Genomic DNA, 17733 nt, shown 5'->3' with positions numbered 1-17733 from the left:
AAGAGGATAATTAAGACCCCTAATGGATTCCTATCCGGAGACTACAGGGGCACCCAGGCTGCAATGGAAAAGTGATTAAGGGCGCTGTGGGGAAGTGTATGGGCTCCCATTATCTCTTCTCTTAAAAATACATACAGTCTGGCAAGTTCTGCATCTGTTTTGTAACGAAATCTCTAAGAGAACAGAATATATCAAGAAAGGGCAACCTGATGTTTCCACCAACCGTGTGACCCCATTTAATTCGGACTATTTTTTTCTCTTTGCTAACATCCCTAACTCTAATGACCCATTTGCAAAGAATAACCAGAAGGTGTAATTATGCAGATATAATATACTTCTTATATTTCTAACACGCAGCATTGCTCAATGTGTGCTCTGCAGAAGTAACTCAGCAAAACTCTTTCTGAAAACAGGTTTCTAGAATGAAATAAGGATGAGGACATTGACTACTATTACTGAGGATGTTTTGTTGCTGTTTCCCCAGCATCAGTTCCTGCCTCTTCCATTTTAGATGGCGCACCCATCTCCCTACTCTCTGACAGTGGAGTCTGGCTGGAGCATCACCTCTCCTTCTGGAGTGGAACTTGTGGTCTAGGCCTCAGCCAATCAGCAAGCCATATTTCTCTCCTTACAGTGATTGGGTCAGAGGTGGGCACATGGCACAGTTAGAACCAACGAGCCGCACTGAGACTTTTGCTAGGGCTGCCGGGAAAAAGGCAAATGCTGTTTCCCATTGGTTTACCAGTCAGATATGATACCAGAGCTGTGGCGGCCATTTTCTCATCACTAGGGGAGAGCCTGCCTAGCATGGAACCAGCACAGAGCAAGCAAAATGAAAAGAACAGAAGCATGTGGCAGCTATGAAACTGCTCCACCCAGATCTCCTGCTGTGAAGCGGTCACTGACTGACGCCCCACTGCTGCTCTCTGAATCCACCGCCATCTTGTGACCAAGACCACTCTTGCCACGGCTGCTCCCAGCTGGTGACCGGCAGGCTGGGATACTGGCGCAGACCCGTTTCCGTGGGAGACGGGCCCGTGCAAGGGAGGCTGGAGAAGAGAGTGTCTATCCTGGGCAACCATGTGCCCAGCTTAAAATTCTCAGCTTTTATACTAAAGAAGGGGCGAAAGGATGCTGTGGCCAACCAGGGATCTCTGCCACTGTTACCTGGTGCTTCCGAGCACTTTTCTGGACCTGATCACGGAAGGCTCCTCCGGCTGCTTCCCGTCCCGCCTGTGTCTAATTACTCCCGGGCAGTCTTCCTTTTCAATGTGGCTTACTTTCCGTCCGCCATGCTACCACCCAAGTTCAAACTCGGTTATCCTTCTCCTACTGTTGTAAAAATAGCCTCTTGCCTCCTCACTCTCTATGGCAAATTCCTGCTGGTTAAGCCACCAGATGAAGCTTCTTAAACACCGCTTTGTGCACCTTTCTTCCCATTTCGGCCATTGTCTGTGGGGAAGAGAACAACCCTCATGTCTTGCTTACCCTGCGGGCCCTCCTCCATCTGGCCTTTTTCAAACCTTTTGAAGCTCAGTCTTACCACAACCTGGCAAACTGGAGCCGCTTCTTGGCGCTCCTACACAGCTCCTCACCAGCTTCTCTCTTCCTGTCAACTGCCTGTTGTTGGCCCCACATCCTCTCTCCTTCTCAACCTTCTCCTGGACTATTGTTCTTTTGAAGACAAAGAGCTTGACTATGCACAGTGAGAGTTGATGGGTCCTCACTCCATTCCACCATTCCCACAACTCAATGACTCTGTCTCCATTTTTCCATGTCTTCTCTAGTTTCTCCTCTCACTATCTACTAATTCTTCCCTCCTATTTCTACTTCAAATCCCTGTGGATTGGCCACTGCTCATGGTAGCACCTCTTGGACAGCGTTTCCTGCCCCTGAGCAGCTCCTATTGGCTGTCCTCAGTTAAGACTACACTCTGGTCCCATCAGCTGTGGCACATGGGAGAGAAGATCCCTGGGACGTGGCATTGCCCCTTAGCAGTGTGGGGAGGGAAGAAGAGCCTGTGGGCATGAAAGGACTGAGCCACCGTGTGTGTGTGTGGTGTCACAAAGGCCCGCTCTGCACTTCAGCTTCCCAAGGTACAGATGGAAGGAAATGAACCTTGTCTAAGTTCCACCCTGCACCAGACTCTGAGTATTTACACACAATCCTCACCCATTCAGGGCTGCATTAGCACTCTCATGGGCCATTCCTCCACACACACACACACAAAAATACTAAAAACTATGCGCTCTGACTACATTGGTATAAGGACGAATATAATCTAGACTGGATTCTTTATTACATTTTTACTATTATATTTATCTTTCTCTTCTGTTTTTAAAAGATGTTAAAGTTCCATTATCATGGGCCCTTAACAGTATCTGGGCCCTTGGCACCGTGTCTATTGGCCCTAATGGAGAAGTCGACCCTGCACCATTCAGTAAATATTTATTGAGCATTTGCTATGGGCCAGGCACTGCTCTCAGTACAGAGAACACAGTGGTAAGGAACACAGAAGCCCTGTGCTCACTGGGCTTATTTTCTATCGTAAGCTCCACATCACTCCTCAAAACCTCAGGACAAGGAATGAAGTTATCTGAGATTTTCCTCGTCATAATCACGGGGAACCAGGATTAACAGGATCCTTCATTTCATTTCTTTTACACTTGGACTTAGGAGGGACAGACAAAGTCACCAGATATGCTAACTGAGGGGCTATGCCTAAGCAAAGGCGAGGTATAGTTATCTCAGTTTCTGAGAACGATGAGAGGTGGTACCCATTTCCGTCCCGTGGGGCTCCCTTCCAGGGCAGACTCCCTTGGGAGGCAGTGCGGGGCAGTAGTTAGGCCGCAGGCTCTGGAGTGTTCCGATTCCCACCAGGGCGCTTCCTGGCTGCAAAGCTTTGGGCAAGTTCCCCTTACTCCACCGCAATTTCTGCAAATATAAAACCTTCCCAGGGTGCAGGATTTTTATGAGGATTAAAGGAAAAAACTCATTTATAGCATAGTGAGATCTCAAGAAACGTTAGCTATTAATTAATTTTAGTGGCTGCTGGAGACTGAGAGGCCGTCTGCATACTGGGGCAAAGAGCGACCCGGTCCGTTAGCGATGTCGGCCGTGGACAGCTCATTTGTCTTGTATCTCATACCCCAAGAGCAGGCTCAGGATGCAACCAGCGCACCAAGACAAGGATGATACTAATGATAGCCTGCATTCGCTGAGTGTGCCCTGTGGTTGGGTTCTGGGCTGCTTACTTGACCCTCAGTATTTCATTTAATTGTCTCAAGTCAATAGTGAGGTAGACATTATTGTTCCCATTTCACAGTAGAGAAAGTGGAGGCTGGAGAAAATAAGTAGATGGGACAGTAGAGGGAAAGCAGCAGCTGTGGGGGTCACCCTCCCTTTGGCTTTTCCCTTTTTAGCCGGAGTTAGAGAGGAAAGTAGACACAAATGAGAGACACCCCAGACTTCAGGGAAACCTGGCCTGCTGTTAGTATAAATTAAATCACACATTCCCCAAGTCCGGTGGGCAGGGACTTTGTTCAAAGAGTGGTTTCTGGCTGCTGCTAAAATAGAATCTAGAGGGCCGGCCGGTTGTGCAGCGGTTAAGTGCGCACGTTCCGCTTCGGCGGCCTGGGGTTCGCCGGTTCGGATCCCGGGTGCAGACATGGCACCTCTTGGCACACCATGATGTGGCAGGCGTCCCACATATAAAGTAGAGGAAGATGGGCACAGATGTTAGCTCAGGGCCAGTTTTCCTCAGCAAAAAGAGGAGGATTGGCAGTAGTTAGCTCAGGGCTAATCTTCCTGTAAAATAAAATAAAATAAAATAGAATCTAGGACTTTTCAGGCACATAACATTTCCCAGACTTGGGACGAGCAGTTGGAGAGCTGTGAATAGTGCTTAACCCTTTCCCCTGTTTCTTTGAGCCAAGGAGGCCATTGAGTGCTAGCTTTTACCAAGCCTTTGGAGTGGTTCCTACTGCAGCTGCCGGGGACAATAACAGCCGCAGCCAGGAGAGATTTCTAGAGGACGTGCACATCGCCACCTCTCAAAGCTGTAAGTAAATACAAAGCTCCCGCAAACCACACGGTGCGTCACTTAACCCCTTGCACTGAATCTCTGATTCCGGCCCCTGCCCACCTCTCCCGGCTCATCACGCACTTTTCCCTGCCTGGCCTTCTGCTCTCTATTAATATTTAACTGCTCCTAATTCCTCAAGAGCCCATTCTGCTTCTCCTTTCTCTGTGGGTTTTCAAGATGTACCTTCCATGGCACGCTCGCTCATCTAGCAATCTGCTTTTCAGCTCCCTGCCCAGGTGTCCTCCCTGTGAGATTCTCTTCTCTTCCAGCAATCTGTCATTGTGTCATCAACCACCCCAAACTTAGCCGCTCAAAGCAACAATTTGTTATTACTGTTCGTGGTTACCCAAGCTGCTGTGGGTTGCCTGAGCTCAACTGAGTGGTTCTCAGTTGGGGTCTCTTATGCAGCTGCAGTCCATGACCGAGACCGAGGCTGTCTGAAGGCCACCTGGGCTGAACAGCCAAGATGGCCCCTCCACGCACCTGTTCATTGCTAGGCTGAGACGGATGGAACAACTGGCTGCTCGGCAGGTACCTCTCCGTCTGTCTTCTTGTGATGCCCTCACAGGGCCAAACTGGGCTTCCTCACAGCACGGTGGTCTCAGCATGGTCATGACATTTTTTACACGACAGCTCGTTTCTCCCAAAGCATATGCTGCAAGAGACCAAGGTGGGAGCTACAAGGTTTTTTTTTTTACAGCCCAGCCTCAGAGGTCACACGGGGCCATTTCCACTGACTTCTCTAGGTCACACAGGCCAGCCAAGATTCAACATGGGGCGGGCCTACACAGGGGTGTGAACCCAGGAAGTGCGGCTCATTGGGAGGCCGTCTTTGAAGACAGGTGAGCCCACCTCTCCTGTCTTCCCCCTTCCCCATGCTCCCGTGGGGTCCATACACACCCTCCCCTCAGCATTTCCCTCAGGGTGCTATACTCGCTTCTTTTTCTGTCTCTCTGCTCTGCTGTGAGTGCCTTTGTTTGTTTATTTGGTCGGTTATTTGTGAGCCTTCTGTGGCTGGTCTTGTGCATGGCCCTCAGTAAACACAACTTCCCTTCATGGAATTAAACTAAGCTGTGACTGAGAGGTCCCCCTGCCTCGGGTCTACCCCAGGCTCCAATCAAACGGCTCCCTCACCTCCAGATAAAGAGGGGCAACCTGAGACCCAGACCCAGTCCAGGCCAGTTACCCTCCAGACAACACAGGACCAAACATTTCTCATTTCTCCCTTTCTGACGATAAGTTAATTCGGTTCTTGAAAAAGATACCAACTGACAGCCCCACAGATTGAGGAACATATGTCTTCCTCCAGAGGGGCCCCTGCGCACGGAGAAGTAGAGGCGGATTCCAAAGAGGGCAGCTGAGTGTGGGCACGTTTGGAGACCCAGCCGCGGACCTCGACTCCCAGGGGCCAATCCTGCCCCTCTAGAAAGAGCCAAGTGGGGAGGATGTTTCTTTAACAAAGACATCACCTCTGGGCACAATCTGACAATCTGACAACCTGCCTGGCCTCAGGCTTCAGTTCTGCCTGAGTTCTTCCGTCTTTACTAGATTTGGGGTGGATCGGAGTGGGAAGAAGAGTGAAGAGGAAATCTATCTTGATGGTGGAGACCAAAGGAAGGATTATGGGATGAAGGTGGAAAGAAGTGAGAATAAATGTCCTCCTTCAACAGGCTACCGGGGAAATCAATGTTCGCTTGTTCCCGCCCTTACAAACCACACTCACCTTTCTCTCACCTGACCCAAACCTTCTTCTTTATGAAAAATAATAAATACAACAAGAGCTACTATTAACGAATGCTTACTGCAGGCCAGGCCCCATGCCAAGCTCTTTCTGTGTATTACCCCATTGAACCCACACCAGTCTGGGAGACGCTTGTCTCACCTATCCCTCCCTTCCAGAAATTTACAGAAGAAATGGAGAGATCTTCAGAGAGATGGAGGAATTTGACAAAGGTCACAGAGCTCCTAAGTGGCAGAACCAAGATTCTCATCCTGGCCTGTCTGCCTCCCTGATGCTCAAAATTGGTCTAATAGCATCAGCATCACCTGGGAACTTATTGGAAAGGCAGATTCTCAGGCCCCATGTAAGACCTACTGGATCAGAATCTGCATTTGAACAGGACACGCTGGAGTCTGAGTGGGCTCAGCCTCTGTCTTCCAGGTGGAAGCAGTCCTGAGGCCACTGGCTTGGCACACCAGCGTTGACCAAGTCTTGGGTGACTGCTGACTATTACCCAGCACATATCAACAAGAGGACATGGGACTGGCTATCTTCCAATGGGGCCTGAGAACACCACGAACCCCAGGTTGCTACTATCAGGCGTGGTTGTTGGGATGGCTCATCCTGCAGCCCCTCAAGGCAACCCTATGGCTGGAAAGGAGCTCCCTTTTTTCTTTATTTTTCTATTAAGTATAATTTACATACAACTAAGGGCTCACTTGCGTAATCACCGCCCGGATGAAGAGAGCAAACATTTCCAGCACCCAAGACGGCTCCCTCATGCCCCCTCCCCATCAACACCGCTTAATATTCACTATTCTGACCTCTATCATCACAGATTCACATTACCTGTCCTTAAACTTCAAAAACTTGGATGACACAGAATACCTTTCTCTTGTGTCCGTGTGACCATGAGATTCAGCCACGTTGTGGTGTATTTCAGTATTTCATTCTTTTTCATTGCTCTGTAGTACTCCATGTGTGACTATACCACGGTTCGTTTATCCATTCTAGTATTGATGGACATTTGGGTTGTTTCTGTTTTTGGCCATTATTACGAAAGCTGCTATAAATATTTTTGTGCATGTGTTTAGGTGGGCATGTCATGCATTTCTCTTAGATAAGTGCACAAACACTGAAGGGCTTTCATTCAGCAAATAGTCTTTATTAGGTGCTTTCAAATCATTTCCCAAAGCAGCTGTGTCAATTTACACTTCTGCCTAAAACATGTGTGAGTGAAGACTCCTCTCTAATTCTCGTCCCATAGTTAGCCAGGAGCTCCCTGAGTTGTTCTCCTTTGAAAAGATTTGCTCCTAATTTCCTGTCTCAGAGATGATGGCACTACACGTCATCTGAAATCAACAGATTGTGCGTGCATGTTGGTTTGACATCAGATATCAGATGCAGAGTCCTTTTATGGCACACGAGAAAAGACACTTGATCCCAATGAGCTGTGACAATTGAAACTTTATAGCTTCTGCTCACATTAGAAAAAGGTCCCAAAGATGTAATCAACCTTTACAAACATATGGGGCAAATTTCAGGGCAGTGCACGGGGAATTCAGGGCATGACTCCCATTAAGGATAACCTGAAATAACAGGAGCTCTGTGGGTAACTCCTGCACAGCAAGCAGAAATTACACCCCTGAGGTCTTCTCCATGGCAGACGCCGTATATTAACACACACACACACACGTCCCTCCCGGGACCCTCCAGTTTACTAGAAAGGGCCAAGACTCGGGCCTCAGAAGTAAGAGTCACGGGCATGAAGCCCATGCTAACTGCTCACTGACCTCGCCAGCCATTGAGCCCTCCCACCTAGATGCCCCTTCCAATCCAGTGAGCAGCCTCCCTTCCAGACTTCTCTCTTTCCCTCCCTGACTCTTAGCCTACACTTCCTTTTTCTCCCCTCATTTAAGAAATCTTTTTATTTTGAAATCATTTTAATCTCACAGAAGAATTACAGGAACAGAAGCAGGAATTCCCTTGGCCCCTTTGCCCAGCTCCCACTGCTAATATTGTGCCATATTTATCACTCCCTCTGTCTAAATAAACAGAATTTTCCCTGAAACATTTGAGAGCCCATTGTAGACATCATACCCCTTCACCTCTACTATTTCAGCATGAATTTCCTAAAAGCAAGGTCATTCTCTTATGCAGGAGAAAATGGGATTGTATTTAATATTAATAAGCTCTTTATTCAACATATAGCCCATACGGAAATGTCGCCATTGTCCCTATGCTGTCTTTGTAGTTCTGCAGCTCCTCCCCATTCAGGACCAGGTCAGGACGGCGCCCTGCCTTTAGTTATCATGTTTGTGTCGTCTCTTTTAATCAGAAACAGTATTTGAGCCTCCCTTTCTCCTTCATAACATCGACATTTGAAGAGTTCTATAGGATGCCCTTGAACTTGTCACTCTACATGCTTCCCACTTTCGGCTTTGCAGAGCCCCAGAAGTGAAACGTTTTCTCTCCCCCAGGCTTTTGTTCGAGCTAGCCCCTCCACCTGGAATTCCCTTCCCTTTCTGTTTCACCTGGGAAATTCCCATTCTACCTCCTCTGCGACCTTTTCCATGGCCCCCGAAGACTTGGATAGAAGCTCCTCCTGTGGGTTCCCGTAGCACCCCAAGCTTAGCCCATCTGAGCATCTCCCAGTCTGTGTGGCGTGGTCCGTGTGATGCGGAGTCACTGACCACTGCCCCACTCAAGGCTCTCACGTCTGCCCAGTTCAGGCTTCCCTAACAAGTACAGGTGGGAAAGGTTTGCACACCAGCCCTCCACCCCCACAAAGGCTGCCCAGGGCCCCCTTTGGCTCATGGCATTGGAGGGTAGAGCTCTCCTGGTCTGTCAGAGGTGGCATGGCCAGCACTGGGGAAGCCCCCTGTAGAAGGAGCAAGGCTGCAGAGATCTGCGGATCAACTGGGGTGCATGTGACAACAACAACAACGGCAGCAGCAGGAATTTTAATAGCAAACACACAGCACTTACTCCGCGCTATGTCTACATTATTTACGGATATCAAATCATCTGCTGCCATGAGGTCCATGTTTTGGTAGTGTGCTGGAGGTGGCCATACCGGTTCATGAGAGCTGAATGTTAAATATTTAGAAATTTGACCATCTGGCTTTTAAACCATTGATTGCTTGGGAGTATTTACACCACAGAAATCAGCAAATGCTAAAAAATCATGCCTTCTTTTTTCTCTTTTTTTTTGGAGAGCTGATTCATCAGCACACTGGATGTTGTTATTAACTCCATTTTATAAATAAGGAAGGAAACTAAGGTGTACAAAGAAGTTACATAACTTGCTTGAGGTCACATAACTAGTATATTAGTTACCTACTGCTGTGTAACAAATTGCCCCCAAATTGAGCAGCTCAAAACAACAAGAATTATTTATTATCTCTCACAGTTTCTGTGGCTCAGGAGCTTGAACAGGGCCTAGAAGAGACAGCTCGTCTCTGCTCCATGCTCTCTGGAGCATGGAGTTTAAGGGGCTAGATGGGAAAGCAAAGTAAAAGAAGATGGGCAATATTTTGCTCTCTGGGGCCTCAGATGGAAGCCTAGAAAGCTGGGGCCTGGAATAATCTGAAGGCTGCTCCCTCACATGCCTGGTGACAGACGCTAGCCAGGACTGTCAGCTGGATGCAGCCTCCCCGTGTGGCCTCTGCTTCCTTACAGCACGGTGGCTTGGTTCCAAGGGCAAGTGTCCTGAGAGAGAGAGATTGCCAGGTGGAACCCAGATCCTTTTCAGGATGGGGCCTTAGGAGTCACACAGCATCCCCTCTGCCTGCTCCTTGGGTCAGGCTGTCACAAGCCCTGCTTGTATTCAAGGAGAGGGAGCATAGACACCCCTCTCCGTGGGCGCAGGGCCAGTGACACTGTGAGAAGAGCCCGTGGGGTGGGCTGCGGCCATCTTTGGAAGACACAGCCTGACACAGCCAGTGAGTGTGATGCACGGTTGAACCCACAGTCAGGCTCCAGAGTCCATGCTCTTAACCAACCAGCTGCACTTGCTCCAGAGAAGGTGTGCAGTCTGCTGGTGAGGCCTGTGGGCTAACAGCACACTGAGCGTGGGCTCCTGCTCTCGTCCACCCCCCCTCCTGGAACCCCTTTCGTGGATGTCCATCCAAGGCCCCAGGCCCCACTCTACTCTGTGCCAGCACCTCTGTTTTATCCCCGTCCTCATCCTTCTCTTTTCTTCCCCACTAGGTCTTGTGAGCCATTAAAATCAGCGCCCAGATCATTAGTTTTCAGAAACCTGCCTCTGCCTTCCTTCCTTCCACCTCTCTCACACTGAAACGACATATTTGCCTGCACTCAATCATGAGTAGCTTCCTGGAAGAGGGCTTGCCTCCCGACGTAAAATAGGCCAGATTCTTCTACTGTAGTGAAGAAAAAGGAGAACATAAAATTGTGGTCTCCTGGAAGCAGGTTGAATAACTGTGCTCTAAATTGTCTTCCTCACGAGACCCTTTGGGGCTGACTTCGTCACCCTGTTGCCCAGGACCTGCTGTGGAGTAGGTACTTCATTTAGAAAGAATTGATAATAAGAGCAAATATGTTTGAAGGGTTACTCTGTGCCGGGACTGTCCTAAAGGCTTGACAGGTGTTAGCTCATTGAATCCTCACAAAGACTCCATGAGGCAGGATAATAATAATCCTATTATTCTCTCCACTTCACAGATGGGACGATAGACAAAAGGATAGGGAATTTGTCCAAGATCGCAGAGCTAGTGACCGGTAGAGTCAACCTCACTACCTCTCTTGACAAGAGGGAAGGAAGGAGGAAAGGAAGAAAGGAAGGGAGGGAGGGAAGGCACTGTAATTTTTCACCCTAGGTCAAGGCGTCCCCCTGCCAAAATGTGAACGTCGTTATCTGGAGGGTCACGGAAAGCTCTTCCCACCGCAGCGCCTGAGATTTCCACCTTTATAGTTATATCTTTGGATGAAGCTCCCCCGATGACAAATGTCCTTCCCCAGGGATGGCACCAGGACCCTGGCTCAAGTCCTTGTATCTGTTAGAGCGCCCTTTGGCAGCGTTCTGAAGTTTTTACCCTCCCAAGGGAAGTTTAAGGGGCTAGATGGGAAAGCAAAGTAAAAGAAGATGGGCAATATTTTGCAAAAAAAAAAAAAAAAATTTAAGTTCTCTCTGCTTGGATGAGATGTTATCTCAGGGGACAGCCTAATAAGAAAAATTCCTTCTAGGGAGGATTACAAGGAAAAGCAGGGCTTTCGGAGCGGGGTCAAGAGAAGCCCAAAACAAACCCTTCACCCTACATCACAGCACGGCCCCGGGGCCTCCCGCCTCCAGCTGAGGCTGAGGAGCAGACGCCGGTAAAGATTTATTGATAAGAAAAGCTCCGAGAGGAGACAGAGGAATTGTAAGAGAGGATTAAGTCAGGGACAAAGTGACAAGAAGAAAAACAAGGATTAGCCATCAGTGACAAGTCGGCCTTGGCGAAAGGATGAGAAACTCGGAGGCCAAAGGTTGAGTTGTCAAACCTGGGGGGCACAGCTAAACTGGCCCCAGCGGGTGAGCAGAGCCCTGACCTCTGGGAACCCAGTCGGCCAAGAGAGTGTTTCTGAAAAGAAACTGTGCTGTGCTCGTCAAGCCCCAGGAAAGGGAGGCACAGTATAAACCCACAGCTAGGGGATCCGGAGCAGCATTCGTGCGGGTTCCCTGAGAAGCAGCCCTGAGGCCAGGGGTCAAGTGCAGTGGCTTCTTTGGGAGGTCAAAGGGAAATGAGTTGGGAAGCGGAGTCCAAGGAGACAGGTGGGGGCAAGGCAGTTCATAAAGGGCGAGCTATCAGTCAGCCACCACCGCAGACAGCGAAGCTTCATCCCACAGGGACCTTTGCAGGTGCTGGAAACCTGCAAAACCACACTCCTAAGTGCCCAAGAAGAAGAGATTATGCAGATAAATTCCAGGATCTGCTGTCAACAGAAAGCCACGCAGACAGGGAGACACAGAGAGAGAATTGAACAGTAATTATTTACAAGCAGTTTTTCACAGCAAACAGAACTTTTCCTTATCTGTTCTTTCTCAGATTTCTCCATAATGCCCACAGATTACTTGTTTAACAAAAATGATAGACGTTCCCAAAAAAGTAAAAAGTGCAACCTTAAATATTTATAGAAGAATTTTCCAGCTAAAGGAATTCTAAGGCAAATCCTTCTGAAAAGCACAGGTCCTCTCCAACAAGGTTAGTATGGCTCCCCAGTTGATCTTTGGTACAAAAATCCAGTTTTATAGAGGGGTGGGATAGTCCTGTATAGACCGCTGGCTTATAGCCGGGTGGGCCGCCACCTGTTACCCGAGAAGGCCAGATATTTGCTGGGTTCCACAGGCGCACACACGCCCGGTCCAAGCGGCTCTCCTGGCCACGTCTTGTCGTCCCAAGAGGAAGCACCACCCCTCCGGGTACCCCAGGCTGGGCGTGGCATCTGAAGAGTCAGTGCGGCCATCTTGCTGGACCTTTCCCATCAGGCCTGCAGCCCATGGCCCAGCTTGGCATGCTGCAGCCTGTTTGCCAAGGCCTGGCCCAGTGGAAACTTCGGTGGCTGAGAGATTGTGGCGCATCCTCTTGGGCAGGACCAACTCGATGGGCAACCTGCTCAGTGTCAATGCTGAGGTGGACTCTCCTCCCCGAGAAACCCAAGCAACGTGTCCCAGGGGCGTTAGGGGAAATCCCGGCTCCTCCAGCCTCCAGGAGCAAAGAGTTCTTTCGTGTTGGGTAGCCGCCATGGTGGTTTTGAATAGCCCTGCACAGCCGGGGGGCTTGAGTCATTTGAGGATCAGGATGGGTGCAGGATGCATTATCTGCGCACGCTCACGGATACAAAGCCCTCAGCTCCAGGCGCAGCAGGAAAGCAGGCCCAGGGTCTCTCGGCTCTTCTCCCGCCAGCCTAAAGGGTCTCCTCCTTCATCCAGGCACCAGCCTCCTTGCTCCTTGGTCTCCCTCACCTCTCCCAGTGGCCAGGCCAGCCTGTCCCCTCTCCTCTTTACGTGTATGCATCATCTCTCCCTCCTCTTTGAAACTTCACATCAAAGTTCACATTTTCTCAGGGCCTAGGGTTCAGCTCGATATTCATAGAAGAAAAGGATCTAATCAACCAATTCATACTAAGTATTAATGAATAAGAAGATGAATAATGAATAAGAACACCTTAATGTATTTAGCCAAAGGAATGAATCTCTAACAGCTAAATTTAACCATTTGGTGGCAGGCCAGTAGACAGAGATTTGTTTTGTTTCATGCCTTCCTAGAAAAAAATTCCAAACCAGATCACCTAGCAACTGGGGACTGAGTTCTCAATTAGAGTATAAAAACTATTCTGCCAACCAGAATATCACAGATGCATAGTCCATTCAAACTCTAAGGGAGCTCAGAGACTGCATAATAATAATAGTAAACATGTATTGAGTAATTTTTATGCTGTACAAATTATGTTATCTTAGTCAATCCGTGCAACAACCTAATGAAGTAGGCACTGTTATTCTCACTCCCATTTTACAGATGAAGAAGTTGTGCCTGGAGCCTTGAGGTAATTCTCCTAAGGCTACACTGCAGCTAAGGAAGCTGGGATTTGAACCCTGAAAGTCTGGCTTCAGGGTCCGAACTCTTCTACTCTGACTTGTGTCTGCCACCCACATTTTACAGACTGGGAAACCAGATTGTGAAGGGATCAGAGGTGGGGGGCATGATGGGTGAACGGCCATGGCCAGTCTTCCTCTTTCTCAACGTCTTCTCTCTTCAGCAGAAAGCAGGCCGTGCAGTTCTGAGTCACGCGGGCAGAAGGGAGCAGCAGGGACCCCAACAATTACTTCTCAGGAATTGGTGTTCAAGTATCTTTTCACCACGACAACTTCCATTCAAACAAGATGTTACTTGCAAGTCCGACATTTCCTGCAGACAAAAGTGAGTGGCTCTGGCTGAAGGTGGGAGGGGGCGGCCCGAACTCGAATCTCGACCCTATGGTGGCCTCCGAGGCTCTTCCGGGGAAGCCCCAGGCCTTAAAAAGCACATTTGGAATAACACTGCCTGTTGTAGATTGCAGAAGTGGCCAAAACCCTTTGTAGCCCTTCCCTTCAAGCCATGAGTCCATTCCTCCACTCCTGGCATTGGAGTAGACGTCTGACTTGCTCTGACCAATAGAATGCTGTGGAGGTAACATCGTGCCAATTCTGAGTCTGATCCTCAAGAGATGTCCACTCTTCCGTGCTTGCTCTTGGAATCCTTCCACCACCATGTGAGCAAGCTCAGGCTAGCCTGCAGGATGACGAGAGCCCATGTGACCCCAGTCATCCTGGCCGAGACCATCATAGGCCAACCTACCAGCTGAGATCAGCAGAGCCCAGCCCAGACCAGAAGGACAGACCAGCTGAGGCCAGCCCAAATGGCTGCAAAATTGTGAGCTAAGTAAAAGGTCTTATTTTTAAGCTGCTAAGTTTTGGAGTGATTTGTTATGCAGCAACAACTAACTGATACAGTCCCCTAACAGAAGAATCTCAGAATGATGCCATGGCCTACCTCTCAGGTCACAAAAGGAGGGAAACTGGCACAGCAAGGACCCCCTCCCCAGCACACAGCCTACCCCCAGCCCTAAGCAAAGCCCTCAGCAACCCACCTGAGCCTTAGGATGTGGTGGGCAGGGGAGACAAATGTCCCCATCTGCCCCAACTTCAAACAGGATTACAATCACAGAACGGGGAAAAACTCCATCACTTGGTCCCAAGAGGGCCAAACTTCCATCTAGAGAATTCTGTCCAGAATCCACTTGCGCAGAGAAAGGGCACATCCCCATCCCTACAGATGCCTCCACGCTCAGGGCATCCTTGATGCCTGGGGTGGAGGAAGAAGTGGCAGAGAGAAGGAGAGCGGATCTTGAAGGTTAAACCCAGCACATGAAAGCTGCTCAGAAAACGCCCAAAAATCTAAATGAAAATTTTCAGCTGTAGAGCAAAAAACCCAGACCCAAGGCCCTGGGTTGATCTTTCAGACTGTCGGGCACAGCGCAAAGCTGTCTCCATTTATTTACTTCTAATTGAAAGCTGGCATGCTGAGGGTTACTCCACCCAGGCGTGAAGCCTAGCCATCCGTGAACGGTTTCCCTAGACCTCTCCCTCCGCAGAAGCATCCTTCATGTGCCGGAAAGGGAAAATGTCACAGGGACACTAAATTAAAACTCACTTTTGTCTTTGAAAAATAGATTCAATCCTCGGTAGGATGTAGTTGGAGAGATCCTAGCATTAGCGTAATTCCTCAGTGCACTTTCTAGGCCAATCAGAAAAAAAGCATTTTCAGAAATCTACCAGAAAACAGGTCTCCCAGGGGCCACGCATGCTAATTCCCCCCCATAGAGACGCTTGGGACTCACAGTTGACAATGGGTGGTTTCCTCGGGAGACCGTATCTCTCACAGCGCTGATTTCAACACAATTGATCAGCTGGTGGGAAATACCATCCAGAAAAAATAAGTTGACTTGCTTTCAAGATTGTCAGCTGTCTGCAAGTTCATTAGTTCACTCCCTCGCTCCCTTTGTTTATTCAACAAATGCTTTTTGGGTCCCTGCGGCGTGCGAGGCCCCGTCCTGGGTGCTGGGGGTACAGCTGTGAACCAGATAGGGCCCCCCAAACCTGACGGTCTACCAGGCAAACGAGTGAAGGCAGCCTCCGTTTAAGTGAGGGCTCCCTCTGGTAGACCTGCTGTGAATCAGGTTAGACCTAAGCCGCCGGACACACTCAGCAGGTGTCCACACAGCAGCAGTGGCGGCAGCTGAGCACACACGGGTGGCCTCCTCAGGCTCCTGACTTCTTCTTAAGCAAACTTTACCATTAGCAGATAGAGGTAAAGAACGTGGGTATGGGAGTTGGGCAGACCAAGTGCTGGCTCTGTCCTGCCATCATGGTCGGTCTTGGGCAAGATGCCTGATTCTCAGACCTCAGTGTCTTCATTGGTAAAATGAAGACAACAGTCGCACTACAGCGGAGATGGCCTACCTCATGTTCATTCTCCCCTTCTTCCTTAGTAATCAAGTCTTGGCATTAGTGACGGCTGCAGGGAGCCCAGATAAAAGACTACCTTGGCCAGCCTCCCTTGCTGCTAGGTGTGGCCATGGGAGCAATCTCTGGCCCATGAGATGTAAGTGGGAGTTGTTGAGTGGGATTTCTGGGAAGGCACTGTAAAGCAAGCTCATAAAGCAAACTGGCACTTGAAAAAAATCTTTTGGGTTTTCTCCTTTCCCTCATTGTCAGGGGTGTCAACACAAGGGTGGGAGCAACAGCAGCCATCTTGGACTGTGAGGTAACCTTGAAGATGGAACTCCTGAACTAAGAAAGACAGAAGATGCCTGAGACTCTGATGATCATGAAGCTACTATGAAGCCCACAGCTGCTAAGCTTCAGCCTTCTTTTATGTGTGAGAAAAATTAGTATCTTTTAAAATCGCTGTTATTTCTGGTCTCTTTCTAGAAACTGAAGGCTATTTCTAATACAAGTAGCCATCAGTGTTACTGTGGGAATGGAATGAGGCCATTTATATAGAGCACTTAGCCCAGTGCCTGGTCCACAGTGGGCTCTCAGGGCAGAAGAATTCATACTGTCATTACACCTATGAAATATTTACGTTGTCTTAGCTCCGGCTGCTACATCAGAACACCACACACTGTGGGACTTAAACAACAGACTTTAATTTCTCACAGGGTGAAAGGCGGGGAAGTCCAAGATCAAGGTGCTGGCCAATTTCACTCCCGGTGAGGGTCCTCTTCCTGGCTTACAGACAGCGGCCTTCTTGCTGTGTCCTCACACAGAAGAAAGAGGGAGAGAACTCCGCTCTCTCTTCCTCTTCTTATCAGGACACCACGCCCATGGCGGGGGCTTCACCCTCCTGACTTCATCTAGAACTAACTATCTCCCAAAGGCCTCGTGTCCACACACCTCACATTGGGGATTAGGCTTCGACGTATGAATCTGTCGGACATCAGTTCATAACATACATGACATTGGTCCATAACATACATGGACCAGACCGTAAGCTTTAAATACAGTTGGTTTGCTTAAGTTAGATTAGCATAAGCCGGAAAGCTCCTGGATTAGAGTGCAGAGTCCTAAGGGTTCTGATAGATGGAGGTCAGGATTCCGGAGGACTGGAGGTCCTCTGTGATGACTGGGACTGGAGACTGCGTCCGCACACCATCCTCCTAGCAGCTGTCACATGGGAGGGTCAGTCACTCATCAAGACCACTCCTAACTCTCGAGAGTGAAACCACATCATCTGATTACGAAAAGACCTCAAACGATAAAATCAATGGTCAAAGTACACATCCATCTTGCGTTTCCCTCTTTGCTTTGTAGATGACAAATGACTACAGCAGCAGACCGTAGGGAGCACCAGCTGTGTGCCAGGCTCTGTCCCAGCTCCGAGTGGATCAGCCAAGCCCAGCAGAAGCAGAGGACATGCTCAAATTGGGAACCCTGAGGAGAGCTTAACAGAGAGACCGTTTGCAAAGGCACAGACCAGATGTTGAGAAACCACAGGGAGAGTGCAACCCCCCAGGAGGCAGGAACAGGGGGCTGTCACCCCCCATCCCAGGCCTGAAGCCATGAGGGGACAGAGTAGTTACAAGATCCTGTAGAGAGAGCCACCCAGCAGAAGCCAGGGCCTCGGATTGCAGACACAGCCAGCTCCCACTGACCCAACAGGAGTGGGCCTGACCTCACTCCCTCTTATTCCAACCTCATGTTTTCCATGGGCTGAAACCTTCCAAACGGAGGGAATAGACTACAGCCCGTAGAGGTCAGCCTCCGAGACCCAGAGCAGACTGCAGAAGGGCGGGCAGCCAGTCTGGAGGGGCCATGGGCCCTATTCCTTTAATCTTCAGCAACGACCTTATGAGGTAGACACTATTATTAGTCCATTTTATAGAC

At 49.3% G+C, this 17733-nt stretch overlaps 1 long non-coding RNA gene across 3 annotated transcripts; it reads left to right on the top strand.

The window, feature by feature from the left end:
- Positions 1-722: 722 nt before the first annotated feature.
- On the top strand, positions 723-5871 carry LOC139076036 (uncharacterized). 3 transcript variants are annotated; one of them, XR_011527263.1, is made up of 4 exons: positions 723-2096; positions 3936-4060; positions 4785-4926; positions 5394-5871. It is a non-coding gene; the product is annotated as an uncharacterized lncRNA (long non-coding RNA). The 3 variants fall into 3 exon arrangements; XR_011527264.1 differs by having other exon boundaries at positions 733-2096; positions 4493-4926; positions 5394-5868; XR_011527265.1 differs by lacking the exon at positions 4785-4926 and having other exon boundaries at positions 748-2096; positions 5394-5869.
- The last annotated feature ends 11862 nt before the right edge of the window (positions 5872-17733 follow it).

Source organism: Equus przewalskii, chromosome 15 (genome assembly GCF_037783145.1).
Source record: "Equus przewalskii isolate Varuska chromosome 15, EquPr2, whole genome shotgun sequence".
In the NCBI taxonomy this organism is placed as follows: Eukaryota; Metazoa; Chordata; class Mammalia; order Perissodactyla; family Equidae; genus Equus; species Equus przewalskii.
The sequence above is the reverse complement of the archived record's forward strand: the minus strand, read 5'-3'. Positions and strand labels throughout refer to the sequence as shown.